Source organism: Dermochelys coriacea, chromosome 5 (genome assembly GCF_009764565.3).
Source record: "Dermochelys coriacea isolate rDerCor1 chromosome 5, rDerCor1.pri.v4, whole genome shotgun sequence".
Classification (NCBI taxonomy): domain Eukaryota; kingdom Metazoa; phylum Chordata; order Testudines; family Dermochelyidae; genus Dermochelys; species Dermochelys coriacea.
This window is the reverse complement of record NC_050072.1, coordinates 51196621-51216531: the sequence shown is the minus strand read 5'-3', so window position 1 is coordinate 51216531 and position 19911 is coordinate 51196621.

The following is a 19911-nucleotide window of genomic DNA, read 5'->3' as shown; positions in this document are numbered from 1 at the left end:
TGCAGCTTTCCATTTTTGTGTGCAACTGCCCAGCTGACCATGTTGATGTCACACTCAGGTCTGGAGTAGATAGGCGACATTGGATCTCCTATGCCTGTGGAGAGAGGAGGCTGTGTAGGCACATCTACGGACCAACTCTAGAAATGTGGACATCTGTGAGCAGATTGCATGAGGGATGCAGGAGCAGGGACCAGCAGCTGTGCTGCATGAAAGCAAAGGAACTGCCATGGTACAACAAAGAGATAGAGTTATCTGCTTTTCATTCCCCTGTAGAGTTAGGCAAGGGTGGGGGAGGGGCGGCATAGAGCAGTTTCTTTATGTACACAGAGCTGTCCCTTGAATCCTCCTGAGAGATCTCAGTGAAACTTTCATAGAGGTATTCTGCAAGGGAAGAGAATTCTGAATCTTAACTTTAGCTTTCCAGTGTGACTATATGGACAATGACACCTCTGTGTTTTTATCTGTAGCTACTGCCATTCTGGCTTTGACCGGTTCCCCCTCTATACCTGCAGAATGCTTGAACCAAATGAGGAGAAAGAAGCAGACTCAGGATGACATGTTTAGCAAGATCCTGCAACCAAGTGCTGTATCAGACCATGAGCAAAGGGCCTGGAGGATGAATAGTACAGAATATGTAGAAAGGGCCAGAAGCAGAAGTGGGAGATGCACCAGGACATAATGGGGCTTCTCTGGCAGCAAAGACAGATACTGCAGATTCTCATTGTCCTCCAGATTCAACAGTCCCAAGCTTATCTCCCTTCTCAGTCCATGAAAAACTCCAGGCCTAGCATCTCCCTAAACCCTCCATCAACACTCCATGTGGCATCAGGGGCTGCATCCCTGCCTCTGCCACTCCACGCCAGGGAGACATTAACAACAACCACAGTTTCACATACACTGACATGTGAGAGCCAGGGTTGATGCATGTGTAGTTAAAATAGACGTGAATGTTCCTTCTCCTTCTTTAAGATCTGTTCCATAAATTGATTAAGGCTTTAATGTATTAGCTTTTAACTTGCACATTTTTAGATGTTTTTGTTATTCAGTAACATTCGGTTGTTTGGAAAATAATTTATCTTTATTAGTTCCCAATATATGCTGCAGAATGCCTGGTGGTAGTTGTTATTGTATACTGTGATATAGCTCAGAGGATCAGGGACAAAGACAGTGTTATAATCATAAATGTACACCAAGCTCCAAATAATTCCTAACAGGCCCCCAAACTGCAGGGCTGGGTAGAGCACGGTATACCACAATGCATTACTGTGGCTCAATGTTAAAGTGCTCTTTCAAAGCCGCCCTGAAGCATACAGCTCTGCATTGAATTCTTCGCTGCTCCACCTCCACCCCGGCAGTAACTTTTTCCCTTTGCTTCACAGATATTATGCAGGACACAGTAGGCAGCTATAACCCTTCGGATATTTTTCTCACTGAGATCCAATCTTGTGAGGAAACTACACCAGTGCCACTTCAATCTACCAGAAGCTCATTCAACTGTTATTCTGCATCTGCTGAGCCTGTAGCTAAATCTTTCCTTGGTGCTGTTGAGCTGGCTGGTGTAGGGCTTCATGAGCCAGGGTATTAAGGGGCAGGCTGGGTCCCCCAGGGACCACTATTGACATTTCAACATCATAAATAGTAATCTGCCAGTCAGGAAAGAGGCTTCTAGCTTTCTGAACAATCCTGTGTTCTTAAAGATGTGATTGTCATGCATCTTCGTGGACCAGCCAACGCTGATGCTGGTGAAGCATCCCCGGTTATCCATTTGCACTTGCATAACCATAGAAAAGTAGCCCTTCCTGTTGATGTACTCTGCGGCAAGGTGGTCGGAAGCCGAAATAGGGACAAGCATGCTGTCTATTGCTCCACTGCAGTTCAGGAACCCCACTGGTCAAAATCCATCCATTAGGTCCTGCACATTCCTGAGAGTTGAAGACCCGCATGGCAGGAGATGACTTAATGGCTTTGCACACTTGCATGAGAGTGGTTCCCAAAGTGGATTTTCAATTGATTGGTAGCAATCCAGTGTTGCAAGTTTCCATGATGAGATCACCACTCACTTCTTCACTGTCAGTGGAGCTCTCGTTTTGGTGTTCCTGTGCTGGAGGGCTGGGGAGAGCTTGGCAAACAGCTCCAGGGATGTGGCCTTGCACATCTGAAAGTTCAGTAGCCACTGCTCATCATCCCAAGCCTGCATTACAATGGGATCCCACCAGTCAGTGCTCATTTCTTAGGCCCAGAAGCAACATTTGCTCCATGAAAGCTAACAACAACCTTGTATCGATTCTTGCTATATCTTACAGCAATTTGGCCTCCAGTAAATCATGATGTTTCCCATGGCTCTTCTTGTGATTCTGTGTGTCCTGTGCTTGCAACGGTCATGACACTAGTGCAGAGCTGCGAAGGCTCCATGCTTCTGCCAGAGATGGCGGACAAAGACAAGTCCTGCGTGGGTTTGTGGATTTTCAAAATAAGCATGAAAATTATGGGATAAAGATAGTATTATGGGATGCAGAAAGTAGCATGATGGAACTTGACCCTAAAATCCCAATCACCTCTATACAACTCATTTCTGCCCCACTATGCTTTTCCAAAACTTCCCAAAAGACAGTGTGCTGGAAGATGGTGAATTACACAGTGGGATACCTTCGCATGGTGCATCGCATTGTACATTGAAACAAGCACTGTTGGAGAGTATGCGCAGCACTGACACAAGGAGTCAAGTACACACATACACAAGCAATATACTAACTGCGGTGGTTATATGCCAACATAACTTGTGTTGGCAAAAGTCTGTAGTGTAGACATGCTCCTAAGGCCTGGTCTACAGCTAAAATTTAGGTTAACCTAGCTGTGTGACCTTAGGTGTGAAAAACTGACAACCCAAGAGATGTAATTCACTAGCATAAACGGTAGATCAATGGAGGAATTCTTCCATTAACCTAACTACTGCCTCTCAAGGGGTAGATTAATTACAGTGACAGAACCCCCCCACCCCCCATTACTGGAGCAAATGTCTGTAATATGGTGCTATAGAGGCACAAGTGCAGCACTGTAGCTGTAGTCTATAGTGTAGACGTACCCTAAGTTATGGCAGCCTCCTGGGACAGCCAGGAATCTCTCAGCAGTGCTACTTGCTGTGGCCCTGCTTCTGCCCCATGCCAGGGCTTGTGATGGGGTCCTTGAAAGGCAATCATCCATAGTGCCTGTGACAGAGAAATCTTACATGGGCCACAAATGAGGCTTTTAGAGCCCCTTGATACCATTCTGGACCTTTAATGCATCATAAAGGTGTTAGAGCGCGGTGAGAATCTGACCTCAAAAGTATCAGCATTTATACCTCAATCATTTATATTTCTTACAGAAAGAATCTTTATCAAACTGATATCTGTTATTTTTATTAATATAGTATTTAGTCCAGAGGAGGGCAAGCTACGGCCCACGGGACACATCTGGCCTGCAGGACCCTCCTGCCTGGCCCCTGAGCTCCTGGCCCAGGAGGCTAGCCCCCGGCCCCTCCCCCACAGCCTCAGCTAACTGTGCCGCCGGTGCAATGCTCTAGGGGGTGGGGCTGCGAGCTCCTGGGGCAGCACAGCTGCAGAGCTCGGCCTGACCAGGTGCTCTGAGCTGCGCAGTACGTGGCTGGCTCCAGCTGGGCAGCGCAGCTGTAGCACCACCAGCCACCAGTGCTCCAGGCAGCACGGTAAGGGGGCAGGGAGCAAGGAAGGCTGGATAGAGGGCAGAGGAGTTCAGGGTGGTGGTCAGGGGGTGGGGGTGTGGATAGGGGTCAGGGCGGTCAGAGAGCAGGGGGGTTGAATAGGGGCAGGGGTCCCGGGGGGACAGTGAGGAAGGAGGGGGGGTTGGATGGGGCAGTGGGGGGCAGTCAGGAACAGGAGTTTCGGAGGCAATCAGGGGACAGGGAGAAGAGGTGGTTGGATGGGGGCAGGGATCCCGGGGGGGCCATCAGGAAAGAGAGGGGGGTTGGATAGGGCAGTGGGGGGCAGTCAGGGGTGGGGGTTCCGGGGACGGTCAGGGGACAGTGAGCAGGGGAAGGTGGATGGGGCAGGAGTCCCAGAGGGGGGCGTCAGGGAGTGAGAAGCGGGGGTAGAGGCTGGGCCACGCCTGGCTGTTTGGGGAGACACAGCTTCCCCTAACCATACAATTTCCAAAACCCGATGGGGCCCTCAGGCCAAAAAGTTTGCCTGCCCGTGATTTAGTCCCTGTTTTCATCATCCTATTACCTTGTGTTTTTATTGTGAAATACCAGCATTGGTAAGAGTAGTGCTTTTGTGATAGAGAACAAACCAGCTATAGAATGACTTCCATTAAAAAACAGCTTTAACTCTGTATGTGCTGCTGCGAGAACTATTAGATGGTGAGAGGTAACTCACATCCCTAATATCTGATAATGGTGTGGGGTCACCATCTGCCTGCACTACGTAGATGCAGAAGAAAAAGAGACAAAATAACATTTCCAATTAAACATGCACATTAATGTCTTCTCCCTCTCTTGGACATCCTGGACATCAATGGATGTTTCAGAAACTGAAACCAGCAGGTTGGCTTCATCTGTGTTCTTAGCCCTGTAGTTTTATTTGGATTATAAAGGTTCAGATGAATACTGGGGATGAAATCCTGACTCCATTGAAGTCAGTGACAAAATTCCCATTCATTTCAAAGCGGCCAGTATTTTACTCTCAAACTTCAATCAAACCTGGAGAATCATGCCATTTTCATAATGAAATCAGTGAGTTTCAGCCACCACCCTACCTCCCCAAAATCCTCAGGACCACCCATTTACCATTCATTGATTGTCTATTCAGAAGGTTGGTGTCCAGTATTTTCTAACGTTGGGCACCCAAAAATTGAAGCACTCCAAATCACTTATCACTTTTGAACATCTAGGCCTTTAGCTTTAATGAAAAAATTAGTAACTGATGATAATTATTTTCCTCCTGATAAGATTTAAACATTTTATACCCTAGCTACTATATATTAATTTACCTATTGTTTATATAATTTGCATCATATTCTCAAACCTATTTTTAATTGTTATCTTTGGGAATATTTGTGTCACTGTTATTTTAATATCATATTTTAGATTAATATGTACTTTGTTCTTCTTTTAAAGCAATCATGTAATCATTGTCATAGAAACACAGGGTGTGTGCAGCACAAGCAATAACACACAGGGCCAGATCCTTGAGCCCATTAAGGCTGCTTTGCACCTTTCCAAGACTAAAGAAATGTGTTTTATGCAAAAAATTACATAAATTAGTCTTCTACAGATTCCTAAATTTGTAGAGCCACCAGGGCTCAATTCTACCCCACGTTAAAGCCAATGGGATTTTTCCATTGATTTCAATGGGATCAGGATTGGGCCCAGTCAGGAACTATGTTTTGAAAAATTTCATTTAGCCCTGTAAATGTGTATGTGTGTGCAGCTGAAAGTTAACCAATAGCAAATGAAAGGATTCATTTTATACCTGTATCTGCATATTTTGAACACACAGCTTTTTGGAAATGGAACGTTTAATATGTAACTCAACTGAATAAAAATGAATGCAACTATCTTCTGATAGACACCTTTAGAAAATACTTGAGACTGCTTCTATGTGATTACTACTTGCATGGAATGAGATTGGATTCAAACAACTGGCTCCTGCATTGGACATGAATTCCCTAGAAATGGCTAGTACGTACCACTTGATGCTTCATTGCCCAGGCCCGTTCTCCAAAAGCCTGTATGCCTCCTGTTTGTTTTTCATCTTTTGTATTAACAATAACAAATTCAGTACAGGACATTACCTAGGGATTGATGACCAGACCGGGTTAATGGTCTTTGGCTCTGCCTTGGGCCATCAACTCCTCCCAGTAGTCATTAATCCAAAAGAAATGCCCCAGACCTTGATCATTACTACTTAAATCAATACCAATCTGGTCACAGAGCTGATGAGTTCTAAGCAAGGTGGTTAGAATGTGATAGCTGCATAGCTATGGGCAAATCAGATCATTCCATTTTCCAATCCATTTTATGTGTAAAAAGAATCCTTCCAGATGGAAAAAAGCAATTGGCTTTGTGCCTAACAACTCACCTAGGTGTTCTGGCATTGCATAATAAAACACTACTTGTCATGTCTTGTTGCTTAATTATTGTTATTGGCTTTCAGAATTGCAGGAAACTTGACATACTGCTTAATGAGGTTAGTTTAACTGAAGGCATTATACCACATATATAGAATACTGTATTGCTTTAAAAAACAAATACATTATTTCACCCGCCTTTTACATTTTTGTCTGTAAAAGTCTGTTTACAATAGGGGTTTATTCATTTTGTATTTCAAATTTAAGATATGATAAACTTCACTTAGCAAGGAGGCAGTGTGGTCTAGTGGATAGAGAACTGGACTGGGATACAGGATACCTGTGGGGCGGGGGGGTATCTATTCTGGTTCAGACACTGACCTACTGGGTGATTTTGGGTAAGTCACTTCACCTCCTTGTACCTCTGTTTCCCCATCCATAAAAAGGGGATAATTATACTTGTCGACTTTGTAAAGCACTCTGAGATTTACTGATGAAAAGTGCTACCTAAAAGATAGGCGGTATTATTAATGTTGTAGTTCAGCATGCCCAAGAGTTGTCTAGACAATAGACTAGGAGATCCTTTAGGGGAGTAAATAGGAATCCAAAAGGAAACTGATTGTCTGTTTTTTTCTTTTATGTTAGGAAAATACATCTTTCAGTTATTTGCTTACTGACATCATTTCCCCTGCTTTCTAAAAATAAGCCACATTAGGATAATTATATGGCTGCTAAGGTAAGAAACTGAACTGAGTGAGATTAGGAGATAATTGCTTAAAGAGGAAAATATACATGTAGGAAACAGAGGTGAAGAAGAAAATAAATGTAGAGATACATGTAGCTCACATGTACCTCTGATTTGATTTTTCTGAACAAGGGTTGCAGAATCAGGACAATAATAATAAACACAAAAATGAATAAGAAGTTACTGGTTCTTTGAGCTGTGTGTCCCTATGGGTCCTCCACTGCAGGTGTATTTGCGTCCCTGTGCTGCCGATTGGAGAACTTTGGTAACCTGTGCATGTGCTTCCGCCTCCCCCTGCTCCGTGCTCTGCCACAAGGCTAATCCACGTTGCATGGGTGAACCCTCCTCAGTTCCTTCTCTACTGCAGAGTGTATGATGAGAACTCCAAAGTCGAGGGGAGGAGGGTGGGTCATGGAGCACTGGTAGGGACACACATCTCGAAGAACCATCTTTACTACACTAGGTAAGTAATTTCTTCTTTGAATAGTGTCACTATGCGTGCTCCACTGTAGGTGATTCCTGAGCAGTATCCTCCCACTGGAGGCTGGAGCTTCAGATTCAAGTCTGTTATAGATGATAATACTGTGGCACCAAATCTGGCATCTGCAGTAGAGACCCCCAGGATGGCATTGTGTTCTGTAATGGTATGTGCAGAAGACCATGTAGCTGCTCTGTAGAGTTCAGATATAGGGACACCCTTGGAGAAGGCGACTGATAAGGAAAATGATCTCGTAGAATGTGTGCAGACTGTAGATAGGGGTGCTAAATTTCAAATCTGATAACAGAGTGCGATGCAGTTCAAGACCCATGTAGAGACTCTTTAAGCTGAAATCGCTGTGCCTCTAGATCGGTCTTCGATGGAGAGGAAGTGTCTTGGAGATTTTCTAAAAACTCTTGTCCTGTCCAAATAAAAGGCTAAGGCTCTCCGTACGTCAAGAGGATTGGGGATGGCTTCCCTATTATCCTGGGATGCTTGGGATAAAAGGTTGGAAGGTGAATGAATTAGTTCACATAAAATGCAGAAGTCACTTTGGGGGTAAACTTTGGATGTGGTCTAAGCATGACTTTGTCAAGGAAGAACACTTAGAAGGGGGATGCGCCATCAGGGCCACTATCTCCTCGATCCTTCTTGCCGAGGTAATGGCAATCAGGAATTCCATCTTCATGGAAAGGTGAGTTAAAGAACAAGAGGCCATGGATTCAAAGGGTGGTCTAGTCAGTCCTTTTAATACTAGATTGAGATCCTATTGGGGTAGATCAATTGAGGCAGGAAGCCTGGATTGGGGAGACGTTTGCTATGCCTTTGAGAAATGACTTTGTAGTCAGGTGGAAAAAAATTTAGTATCCTTCTATCTGTGGGTGGAAGGTCACTATTGCTGCAAAGTATATTTTCTAAGGCGTAAATAATCATCACCAAAGTGACCATCTTGAATTTCTGAGCCTTAACAAATTTGTTGAGCACTTTGAGGTTTAGTATGGGTCTCCAACCTCCCTTTTTCTTGGGTATCAAGAAGTAGCGAGAGTAAAAGTCTTTGTCTCTTAGATGTAGGACTGATTCTGTGGCTCCTATGCTGAGGGAGGAGATGGTCTATCTCTTGCCGTAACAGGCTCTTGTGAGAAGGGTCCCTGAAGATGAACAGGGAAGGTATGGAGGTGAAATGGAGGGAGTACCCATCCTGAATAACCTCCAGTACCCATTTGTCAGAGGTTATCCATTCCCAGATGCTGCGGAATGAGGTGAGATGGCATCCATCGGGATGAGAGAGGTTTTCCAGCATTGGATGGTATTGAAGAGAGTGGTCTGATGGTATCTTGACCAACTCATCAAAACTGTCATTATGAGGTGAATGGCTGCGAGGAAATAGGTTGAGGGCCCAAAGGTTTGAAGAACCTGGACTTCTTTTTTTGGGATTCATACAAGCGTTGGGATGAATATTGTGACAAGTGGGACCTAAAGAAAGGCTGAGGACTATATTTTCTCTTCTGCCCAGGTATATCGATTCCAAGCTATTGAAGAATGGCTGTGGAGTCTTTCAAAGTGTGGAGGAAAGAGGCTGTCTTTTCTGTGAACAGCTTTGTGCCTTCAAAAGGTAGGTCCTCCACAGTTGTTTGCCCCTCTTTGGGGAAACCACATAAGTGCAGCTAAGGGGCTCATCGGATCATGATGGCTGAGGAGATGGAACATTCCACTGTATCAGTTCTACTTAGTGCAGACTGGAGTGATGTCTTTGCCATTAGTTGACCTTCATTAATGATAGCTTTGAATTGATCTTTGTGAGAATCTGGGAGCTGCTCAATAAGGAATTGAGTTTTGAGTAGTTGATGTAATCATATTTTGCCATTAAGGCTTGCTCTTTTGCAATATGGAACTGTAGAGTGGCTGTTGAGTATATTTTTCTCCCCCCCAAAATTGAGGCGCTTCCAGTTCCGGTCATAGGGGGTATATTTCAGGTGATGCTGATGGCCTCGGGTTTACTGTGTCCACAATGATTGAATTAGGGGGCGGATAAGAGAAGAGAAATTCCATGTCTTTCGCTGGCATGAAATATTTTTTCTTTCATGTTTCAACTTTCATGTTGGCAGGACTGATGCAGCGGTCTGCCATATGAGTTCGGCAGCGTCCAAGAGAGCCTCGTTAATAGGGAGTTCTACTCTGGACAAGGCAGAGGAGTGTAAAATGTCCAATAGTTTATGGTGTGACTCAGTCACCTCTTGTAATGGTAGTTCTAATGCATCTGCCACCCTCTAAGCTAGCTCCTGGAAAAGCTTGAAGTCGTCTGCCAACGATGGTGGAGGGGGCATCATTGTCTCATCTGATGAAGAGGAGAAGTTATTCTGGGAGGTAGCCTCTTGTTCCTCTCTTAACTGTTCAGGGGGCTTGGATACCCTTGATGCATTGGCCAAAGGAGGGTGCCTCATTGGCTCCTAATAGGCCAAGTTAGAGTTATGGGAGGCACGGTGTCTATGTTCCTGCCAAGTGTCCCAGTAAGGCCATGGAGACGGTGGGAAGGGTCCCAGAGGTTGGTACCACAGCTGCCCGTACCAAGGAGGCTCGTACGGTTGAGGTCCATACTGGAAATGGGTACCATAGGGAGGATGAGAGGAGTGACGGGAGACTGTTTTCTTGCTCACTGTCTAACTCAGCTCTCGAAAATAGGGGTGCATGGTATGATGCCACCAGTGAGTCTGGAGCTCTGGATGGACTCAGTACCAGGGGGCCCAGTACCGAGTATAGGTGAATCTGGTGCTTCAGACACCAAAAGGTCTGTCACATACTGGAAGTCTGGCAGTACTGTAGGCATTGGTACCAGTAGTGGTTGGCAATGCTGAGATGCCAGTACCAAAGAGTTGGCGATGCAGTCCTGGTTGAGCTGTCTTCCAATGTCTCGTGTGCCAAAGATGGTACTGACGTCTATGTCCGCACTGAAGGAGCCTTCCCCAGGGTGAATTCTCTAGTTTTCTCACGCCCAGTCAATACTGATGATTCCTTGCCTGTGCCCATTGAGTTCTTAGGCAGCCCCACTTTTCTGTCAGGGTGGTACCATGTGAGCTCTGGGTACTGGATTTAGATGGCTTTGGTGCCTTTGGTACTGATGATACCAAACGAGCTGGAGATGGTTTTCAGCTCAGTCAGGGCTCAGTGTGGGGACTCTCAGCCCTTTTCTTAGAAGCCTTATGTGAGTAGCTCATGGTTGTCTTTATAGGTTCACCTCTCTTAGATGTAGAGGGTTGCGGTGAAGATCCCTGTGGTCCAGTGTCTTGGCACAGCTCTGAGGGTGGTTGGAGTGCCATTTCCATTAGAAGGTCAGTTCTCTATCTCTGTTCAATTGTTGGCATAAACCACCCTTCTGGGGGATTTGGCTCTCTCCCAGGCAATGGATGCACTGAAAATGTCAGACAGTTACTGGGACAGATTCCCCCTTTGCAACTGAGAGTCACTGAGACACTTCTTGAAATCCAGTGAACCTGGAATACCCTGTCCAGGGGAGGTCCCAGGATGGAGGGGGAGATTGAAGAAAAAAAAAGTTTAAAGTAAAGCTTTTTTTTTTTTTAGGTTAAATAAAAACAAGATAAAGGAGTGAAAAAGAAAAAAGGGAGCTCTAAAAGGATAGCTAAAGCAGAGAAACAATTAGCAATTCTATAGAAGGTAATGATCTGCTAACGGACAGCTCAGGCTCCATCCCTAGCCAGGGTGGTTAAAAAGGAACTGAGGTGGGTTTGCCCCTGCAACACTGGTTAGCCTTGTGAGGAGCAAGGGGATGAGGGGAAGTGAGGTAGTGTATGCACAGATGCACCAGCTGAACGGACACTGCTACCAAAGTTCTTTCATCAGCAGTGCATGGAAGCAGACACACCTACAGTGGAGCACCCATAGGGACAGTACTCGAAGAAGAATCCTTGGTGCTGATATAGGTTTACCCATCCATTGATCTCAAAGAGCTTTACAAAGATGAGCAGGTATTATCATCCCCATTTAACAGATGAGAAAATGAGAGTAAAGTTTGGCTTTATGTAAATTTATTTATGTGACCTATGTAAAATGGAACCTTATTACTTAGCAGATCTGCTCTGTGTGTATTCAGAGTGACACTTTACTGACTAAAATAAGATTTTACTACTACTCATTCCCATTAGCAGTGCAGAACAAATACAGCTCTTGGAAAATGAGCTGGATTCTAGTCAGGTTTATGCATCATCAACAGGGGTGTTAATTAAATTCTGAGTGCAAAATCTTTATAGTTCTTGATGCCTGAAACAGCTTTATTGGATTCTAGGGTGAGTTTGTAGAACTGGCACGTAGAACAGAATCTATCTAGTTTTAAACTGAAGCTGTGTGATCTGGCAGCCATTGAGAGGCAAGAGTGAAACTCCACTTTAAGTGACTTACGCAAAGTCACACAGCAAGTCAATCAGAGTCAGGAATAGATCCAAAGTCTCATTTTCTCAGTCTGGTGTCCTTTCCACTATATCAGATGCACAGACCAATGAATCACTTGTAATATATTGGACTGTCTCTTGGGAGACCTGGGTTTGTGAGTAGCCTGGAGAAACTGCTCCCCAAAGGAGTGGAGTTCTAGTCAAGTTGGGAAAACTTAAGAGTTTGGTGAGGGCTGTATCCACCACCGCACTCTGCAGCATTCAGTCCACCCTGGCAACAGTAGACCAGCAATGTGTTTGACTAGCCACCAGCTCTGATATTTTTGTACTAGGATAGCATTCTCACCCTAAGGTGTCATTCAGAAAGGGTATTCCAGAAAAGCCATTTAATGCTAAAGTTCTAAGCAATCCATCATCATCAGAAGAGAACCCACTCTGTCTGTCAGTAGATGACATACAATACATAATCACATTTCCAAATTTGGAAAAAAACTCCTTTCTGTTAGTCATGATCTTTCTGCATATAAAACTGCCTACACAAATGCCTCTTCTAAACTGATTATATTGAGGCAATCCCAAATTCCAGGTTTCCACTATACCCAGCACAAGTTTTCAAAAAATGACAGGCAGAAGAATCAGGACCTTGCTTGCTGGCTGCCCTGATATTTTGAGGGAGATCAGCCTGTGCAAAGGAGAGAAGATTTTCCTTAAAAGTGTTGACAGTCTAGTCAAAGCATTCTGCTGAGACCTTGGCTCTTATGTTCATGAGATTGGAGATAATATGCAAGGTCTCAAGCATCCATTCTTCATCTAGATGTGGTGGTGGTGGCGGCAATGGGAGCTCCAGTAGTGAGAGAGACAGAAACCATTTAGGACAACTGGAAGAAGTCTCAGGAAAGAAAATGCTGGAGCAGACTGCCAAACAAACATGATAGTCTGGGAAGATGTAGCATGAAAGTACTGGTATCAAGGTGGGACAGAGTCAGTGTATGTCTATACTGCAATAAGGAGGTGTGATTGCACCTTATGTAGCCATATCTAAGCTAGATGAAAGCTTGCTCTGGTAACAACCGCAGTGAAGCCTTGGCAGCATGGGCAGCAGTCACTCAAATACATACTTAGGGACCTGTGTGGGGTTGTACTCCATCAGATAGACCATGCTAAATCAAAAGCTAGCTTGAGTATGTCTACACAAGTTGCAATCCCACCATCTGACAGCAATAGACATACCCTTAGGGAGAGTTTTCCAGAACCAAATATATCTCGCCATCAGAAATTTTTCCTCATATTCAGCCTAAAATTACCCCTTGTTAAATTTCATTTTGTTGCCCCTAGTTATAATCCCATATACCTCACTATTCTCACTGTTTACCCCCTTTCAATTCAGGCTGAACGTGGACCAAGAACAGAGCACATGCAGATTACCAAACCACTCTCCCAGGTAGATCCGTACATTAGGAATGTACGTTTTGACTAATAGAAAAGAAAGCTGGTAAGAGTGATCATGCTTCAGCAATAAACCAAGACCTGCAGTAAAGAGCAAGGATCTCCAAGGCAGAAAAATGGTGCAGTTTCAATTTTTCGTATAATGCCACCTGCTTCCTTTGTATTTTCTCTCTCTAACTTTCTATTCAAGACACCTTTCAATAGCTTGCGGAGTGGCTCTTGATTTTACCAACAATCTCATGCACCTATCTATCTCAAACTATCTAGCCACTTTTACCAATACCACCATCTTAAATTATTATTATTTAATAATAATTTAAAAGGAAATTTAAAATAATTTAAAGGAAAGATACTATACAAATGTGAGATATCACTGAAAGAAACAGTCCTATGCCATATAATTTTAAACATGGTCACCATTACTATTTTAAAAAAAATGCATATTTCATAATGGCAATAAAGTACTTCAGATTCGGTTAACACAAAGCTTGGGTTCCCCAGACTTTGAAAAACTAAACTTTGAGCTTTTAAAATTGAAATAAAAAGGTGACATTGTCTTTATAGCCATGGAACTGTTGATAAAATAGCTATTGGGCTAACCTTGAAAGCAGATACCTAAGGAGCGGTTGAAAAAAAAAATTCAAGCCAGCTTGAGAAAAACAAATTAAATATTTGCAAAAGAACATAAAACTAAATACTTATTTCCTACTTTTTAAAATTTCCCTCAGCTATACTGTTTTATAATGAAAATAATACTTTTTCAAATTACTCTAAAATATTTCTGCTATATTTTATTTATTATAAGAAAAAAACAAAGGGAACATTCCATATTTCAGAAATATGGTTAGAGCAGTATAGCATTTCTTCCAGCAATATCATTCAACAATTCAACATTTCAAGTGTCTTACCTAAATCAGTGAAACATTCAGGGACAGATTGTGGCTAACCCTCATGAGGGGGCACAGCTGGGGAGTACACAAGGACTCTCATCTCCCTCATTTTGTGCTGCCCTTGAATGAGTCTGTCATAACTACAGTCTCTGCACTCCCTTGGTACTCTCTTAGCCCTCGTCTACACTAGGAGTTGAGGTCGAATTTGGCAGCGTTAAATTGATTTAACCCTGCACCTGTCCACACGACGAAGCCCTTTTTTTCGACTTAAAGGGCTCTTAAAATTGATTTCCTTACTCCACCCCCGACAAAGGGATTAGCGCTGAAATTGGCCTTGCTGGGTCAAACTTGAGGTACTGTGGACGCAATTAGATGGTATTGGCCTCTGGGAGCTATCCCAAAGTGCTCCATTGTGACCACTCTGAACAGCACTCTCAACTCAGATGCACTAGCCAGGTAGACAGGAAAAGGCCCGCGAACTTTTGAATTTCAATTTCCTGTTTGGCCAGCGTGGCAAGCTGCAGGTGACCATGCAGCGCTCATCAGCAGAGGTGACCATGCAGAGCTCAACCCCAGCAGAGGTGACCATGATGGAGTCCCAGAATCGCAAAAGAGCTCCAGCATGGACTGAATGGGAGGTACGGGATCTGATCGCTGTATGGGGAGAGGAATCCGTGCTATCAGAACTACGTTCCAGTTTTCAAAATTCCAAAACATTTGTCAAAATCTCCCAGGGCATGAAGGACATAGGCCATAACAGGGACCCGAAGCAGTGCTGCGTGAAACTTAAGGAGCTCAGGCAAACCAGAAAACCAGAGTGGCAAACGATGCTCCGGATCAGAGCCCAAAACATGCCGCTTCTATGATGAGCTGCATGCCATTTTAGGGGGTTCAGCCACCACTACCCCAGCCATGTTGTTTGACCCAGCTATCCCAATGGAGATGGAGGCAACATGGAAGCAGGTTTTGGGGACGAGGAAGATGGTGACGATGAGGTTGTAGATAGCTCACAGCAAGCAAGCGGAGAAACCGGTTTTCCCGACAGCCAGGAACTGTTTCTCACCCTGGACCTGGAGCCAGTACCCCCCAAACCCACCCAAGGCTGCCTCCCAGACCCGCCAGGCAGAGAAAGGACCTCTGGTGAGTGTACCTTTTAAAATACCATACATGATTTAAAAGCAAGCATGTTTAAGGATTAATTTGCCCTAGCATTCGTGGTTCTCCTGGATATACTCCCAAAGCCTTTGCAACAGGTTTCTGGGGAGGGCAGCTTTATTCCATCCACCATGGTAGGACACTTTACCACTCCAGGCCAGTAGCACGTACTCGGGAATCACTGTAGAACAAAGCATTGCAGTGTATGTTTTCTGGCGTTCAAACAACATCCATTCTTTATCTGTGTTATTCTCAGGAGAGTGATGATATTCATGGTCACCTGGTTGAAATAGGGTGCTTTTCTTAAGGGGACATTAAGAGGTGCCCGTTCTGCTGGGCTGTTTGCCTGTGGCTGAACAGAAATGTTCCCCGCTGTTAGCCACAGGGAGGGAGGAGGTTGGAGGGGCTAGCCACGTGCTGGGGGGAGGCAAAATGCGACCTTGGAACGAAAACACATGTGCTATGTATGTAATGTTAACGGCAATGTTTACTGTGAAATAGTGTACCCATTGTTCTATAAAATGTGTCTTTTTAAATACCAATGTCCCTTTTTTTTTCTTCCACCAGCTGCATGTGTTTCAAGGATCACAGGATATTCTCCTTCCCAGAGGCTAGCGAAGATTAGAAGGCGAAAAAACTGCACTCACGATGAAATGTTCTCTGAGCTCATGCTGTCCTCCCACACTGACAGAGCACAGACGAATGCGTGGAGGCAGACAATATCAGAATGCAGGAAAGCACAAAATGACTGGGAGGAGTGGTGGTGGGCTGAAGAGAGTAACTGGAGGGCTGAAGAGAGAGTTGAAGCTGAAAAGTGGTGGTAGCATGATGAGAGGAGGCAGGATTCAATGCTGAGGCTGCTGGAGGATCAAACTAATATGCTCCAGCGTATGGTTGAGCTGCAGGAAAGGCAGCAGGAGCACAGACCGCCGCTACAGCCCCTGTGTAACCAACCGCCCTCCTCCCCAAGTTCCATAGCCTCCTCACCCAGATGCCCAAGAATGCAGTGGGGGGGCCTCCAGCCACTCCACCCCAGAGGATTGCCCAAGCAACAGAAGGCTGGCATTCAATAAGTTTTAAACTTTTAAACTCTTAAAGTGCTGTGTGGCCTTGTCCTTCCCTCCTCCACCACCCCTCCAGGTGCTTTTCTCCTCCACCACCCTCCTGGGCTACCTTGGTAGTTATCCCCCTATTTGTGTGATGAATTAATAAAGAATGCATGAATGTGAAGCAATAATGACTTTATTGCCTCTGCAAGCAGTGATCGAAGGGAGGAAGAAAGGGTGGTTAGCTTACAGGAAAGTAGAGTGAACGAAGGGGTGGGGGGTTTCATCAAGAAGAAACAAACAGAACTTTCACACTGTAGCCTGGCCAGTCATGAAACTGGTTTTCAAAGCTTCTCTGATGCACACTGCACCCTCCTGTGCTCTTCTAACCGCCCTGGTGTCTGGCTGTGCGTAACCAGCAACCAGGCGATTTGCCTCAACCTCCCACCCCACCATAAATGTCTCCCCCTTAATCTCACAGATATTGTGGCGCGCACAGCAAGCAGTAATAACAGTGGGAATATTGGTTTTGCTGAGGTCTAACCGAGTCAGTAAACTGCACCAGCGCACTTTTAAACGTCCAAATGTACATTCTGCACTTGCTCAGCCTGTAGTTGAACAACTCCTGACTACTGTCCAGGCTGCCTGTGTATGGCTTCATGAGCCATGGCATTAAGGGATAGGCTGGGTCCCCCAGGATAACTATAGGCATTTCAACATCCCCAATGGTTATTTTCTGGTCTGGGAAGAAAGTCCCTTCCTGCAGCTTTTGAAACAAACCAGAGTTCCTGAAGATGCGAGCGTCATGTACCTTTCCCAGCCATCCCACATTGATGTTGGTGAAACATCCTTTGTGATCCACCAGTGCTTGCAGCACTATTGAAAAGTACCCCTTGCGGTTTATGTACTAACCGGCTTGGTACCCCAGTGCATAGATATGGGTTCCATCTATGGCCCCACCACAGTTAGGGAATCCCATTGCAGCAAAGCCATCCACTATGACCTGCACATTTCCCAGGGTCACTACCCTTGATATCAGCAGATCTTTGATTGCGTTGGCTACTTGTATCACAGCAGCCCCCACAATAGATTTGCCCACTCCAAATTGATTTCCGACTGACTGGTAGCTGTCTGGCATTGCAAGCTTCCACAGGGCTATTGCCATTCGCTTCTCAACTGTGAGGGCTGCTCTCATCTTGGTATTCTTGCACCTTAGGGCAGGGGAAAGCAAGTCACAAATATCCATAAAAGTGACCTTACGCATGCGAAAATTTTGCAGCCACTGGGAATCATCCCAGACCTGCAACACTATGTGGTCCCACCAGTCTGTGCTTGTTTCCTGGGCCCAGAATTGGCATTCCACTGCATGAGCCTGCCCCATTAGCACCATGATGCCCACATTGCCAGGGCCCATGCTTTGAGAGAAGTCTGTGTCCATGTCCTTATCACTCTTGTCACCGTGCTGACATCGCCTACTCGCCTGGTTTCACTTTGCCAGGTTCTGGTGCTGCATATACTGCTGGATAATGCGTGTGGTGTTTAATGTGCTCCTAATTGCCAAAGTGATCTGAGCAGGTTCCATGCTTGCCGTGGTATGGCGTCTGCACAGAAAAAAGGCGCGGAACGATTGTCTGCCGTTGCCCTGATGGAGGGAGGGGCAACTGACGACATGGCTTATGGGGCTGGCTTACAGGGAACTAAAATCAACAACGGGGGTGGCTTTGCGAGAAACTGAATGCCCCCCTCAAGGATAGAACTCAAAACCTCAAGGATAGAACTCAAAACTGGGTTTAACAGGCCATTGATTTCACAGAGGGAGGGAGGGAGGGAGGAAAATACTAATACAAAACAAATCTGGTCTATTTCTTGTTTTGAGCCACTTCATCTATCTTTATACATCTTGCTGGCAGTAGACTGTGCAGTACAACTAGCCATCGTCATCTCCTGGATGCTCAGCAGAAGACGGTGCAGTATGACTACTGGCCATCGTCTTCTGCTAGCTGCAGATTAAAAGACAGTGCACTGCCAGTAGGACTCAATCGCCATGAGACGAAACAAGGGAAATGACCTGGCTGAGTCACTCCCATGTTTGCCCAGGTGCCCGGTTAAAAGAGCACCCAGGACTACGTCGACGACGGCTACCAGTCATACTGCACTGTCTGCTGCCAAAAGGCAATAAACTGCTGCTGTGTAGCAATGCAGTACCACATCTGCCAGCACCCAGGAGACACACGGTGACTGTTAGCTGAGCGGGCTCCATGCTTGCCGTGGTATGGCGTCTGCACAGGTAACTCAAGCAAAAAGGCGCAAAATGATTGTCTGCCCTTGCTTTCACGCAGGGAGGGAGGGAACGGGGGCCTGACGATATGTGCCCAGAACCACCCGTGACAATGTTTTAGCCCCATCAGGCACTGGGATTTCTACCCAGAATTCAAATGGGCAACGGAGACTGCAGGAACTGTGGGATAGCTACCCACAGTGCAATGCTCAGGAAGTCGACGGTTGCCTCGGTACTGTGGACACACTTCACCGACTACATGCACTTAGAGCATTTGTGTGGGGACACAAACAATCGACTGTATAAAAACGCTTTCCACAAAACCGACTTCTATAAATTCGACCGAATTTCGTAGTGTAGACATACCCTTAGCCTCTTTGCAGTGACCCACAGAGTGATCTGGCTGCATTTATGAGCTCACGGCACCACCCACCCTGAGGCACAATCTCTCCCAAAACTCCTCACAGCGTAAAGTGAAACCGCATTGTTTCTACTGAGGCCGTTGGCTAAATGCTAAACTGTGACCGTCAGTAAGCAGATACCCAAATTAACCCAACTTCATGCAAAATATTAATGATAAGAAACTAGTTCTTACCAAAAAAAAAAAAAGATAAAACAGAATAAATGAAAAGCATCCCTGAATCATCTTTACTTTATGGCACCCCATCAGACTGCACAGACCACTTACAATATCAGGCAGAAACCAAAGAAAGCCAAACCCAATCCAAGATGATACTACAAATGTATAATGTCCATATTTCCACTAACCCTCAATAAAACATACCTACAATATCCAAATTGCTGGATAATCGGTTATGGATAATTGCTGGGGCAATCAGAATTGACATTTTCTCTGTAGAAACACATGAAATGGAGTTCAACACTCTTCATATTTATCTTATAAGCAAGGAGTCATTTTGTCTCTGGAAAAATATAACAGATCTTATAAACATGTTTTTTGTTTAAACAATAAAAGAACTGGATTATAAAACACGGCAATAAGACACCATAAGGTATTTTTGTAGATTATTAAAATATGCCTTGGGCAATGATGACATGACACTTGGAATATTTATTCTCATGCATTGCAACTTTTTTGTTTTGAAGGTGAAATTCTGGTCCTTTACACACAGTGTGAGTAAAAGGCCCTATCTACCTAGTATGAAGTGTAGTTGTAGCCATGTTGGTCACAGAATATTAGAGAGACAAGGTGGATGAGGTAATATTTTTAACTGGACAAAGGTCAAAAAGAGCTCTGTATAAGCTCATAAGCTTGTCTCTCTCACCAACAGAAGTTGGTCCAATTAAAGATATTACTTCACCCACCTTGTGGCAGGGGTGGAGTTCACTCCCCCTCCCCTAACTCCAGTAGCAGGGCACTGAATACTG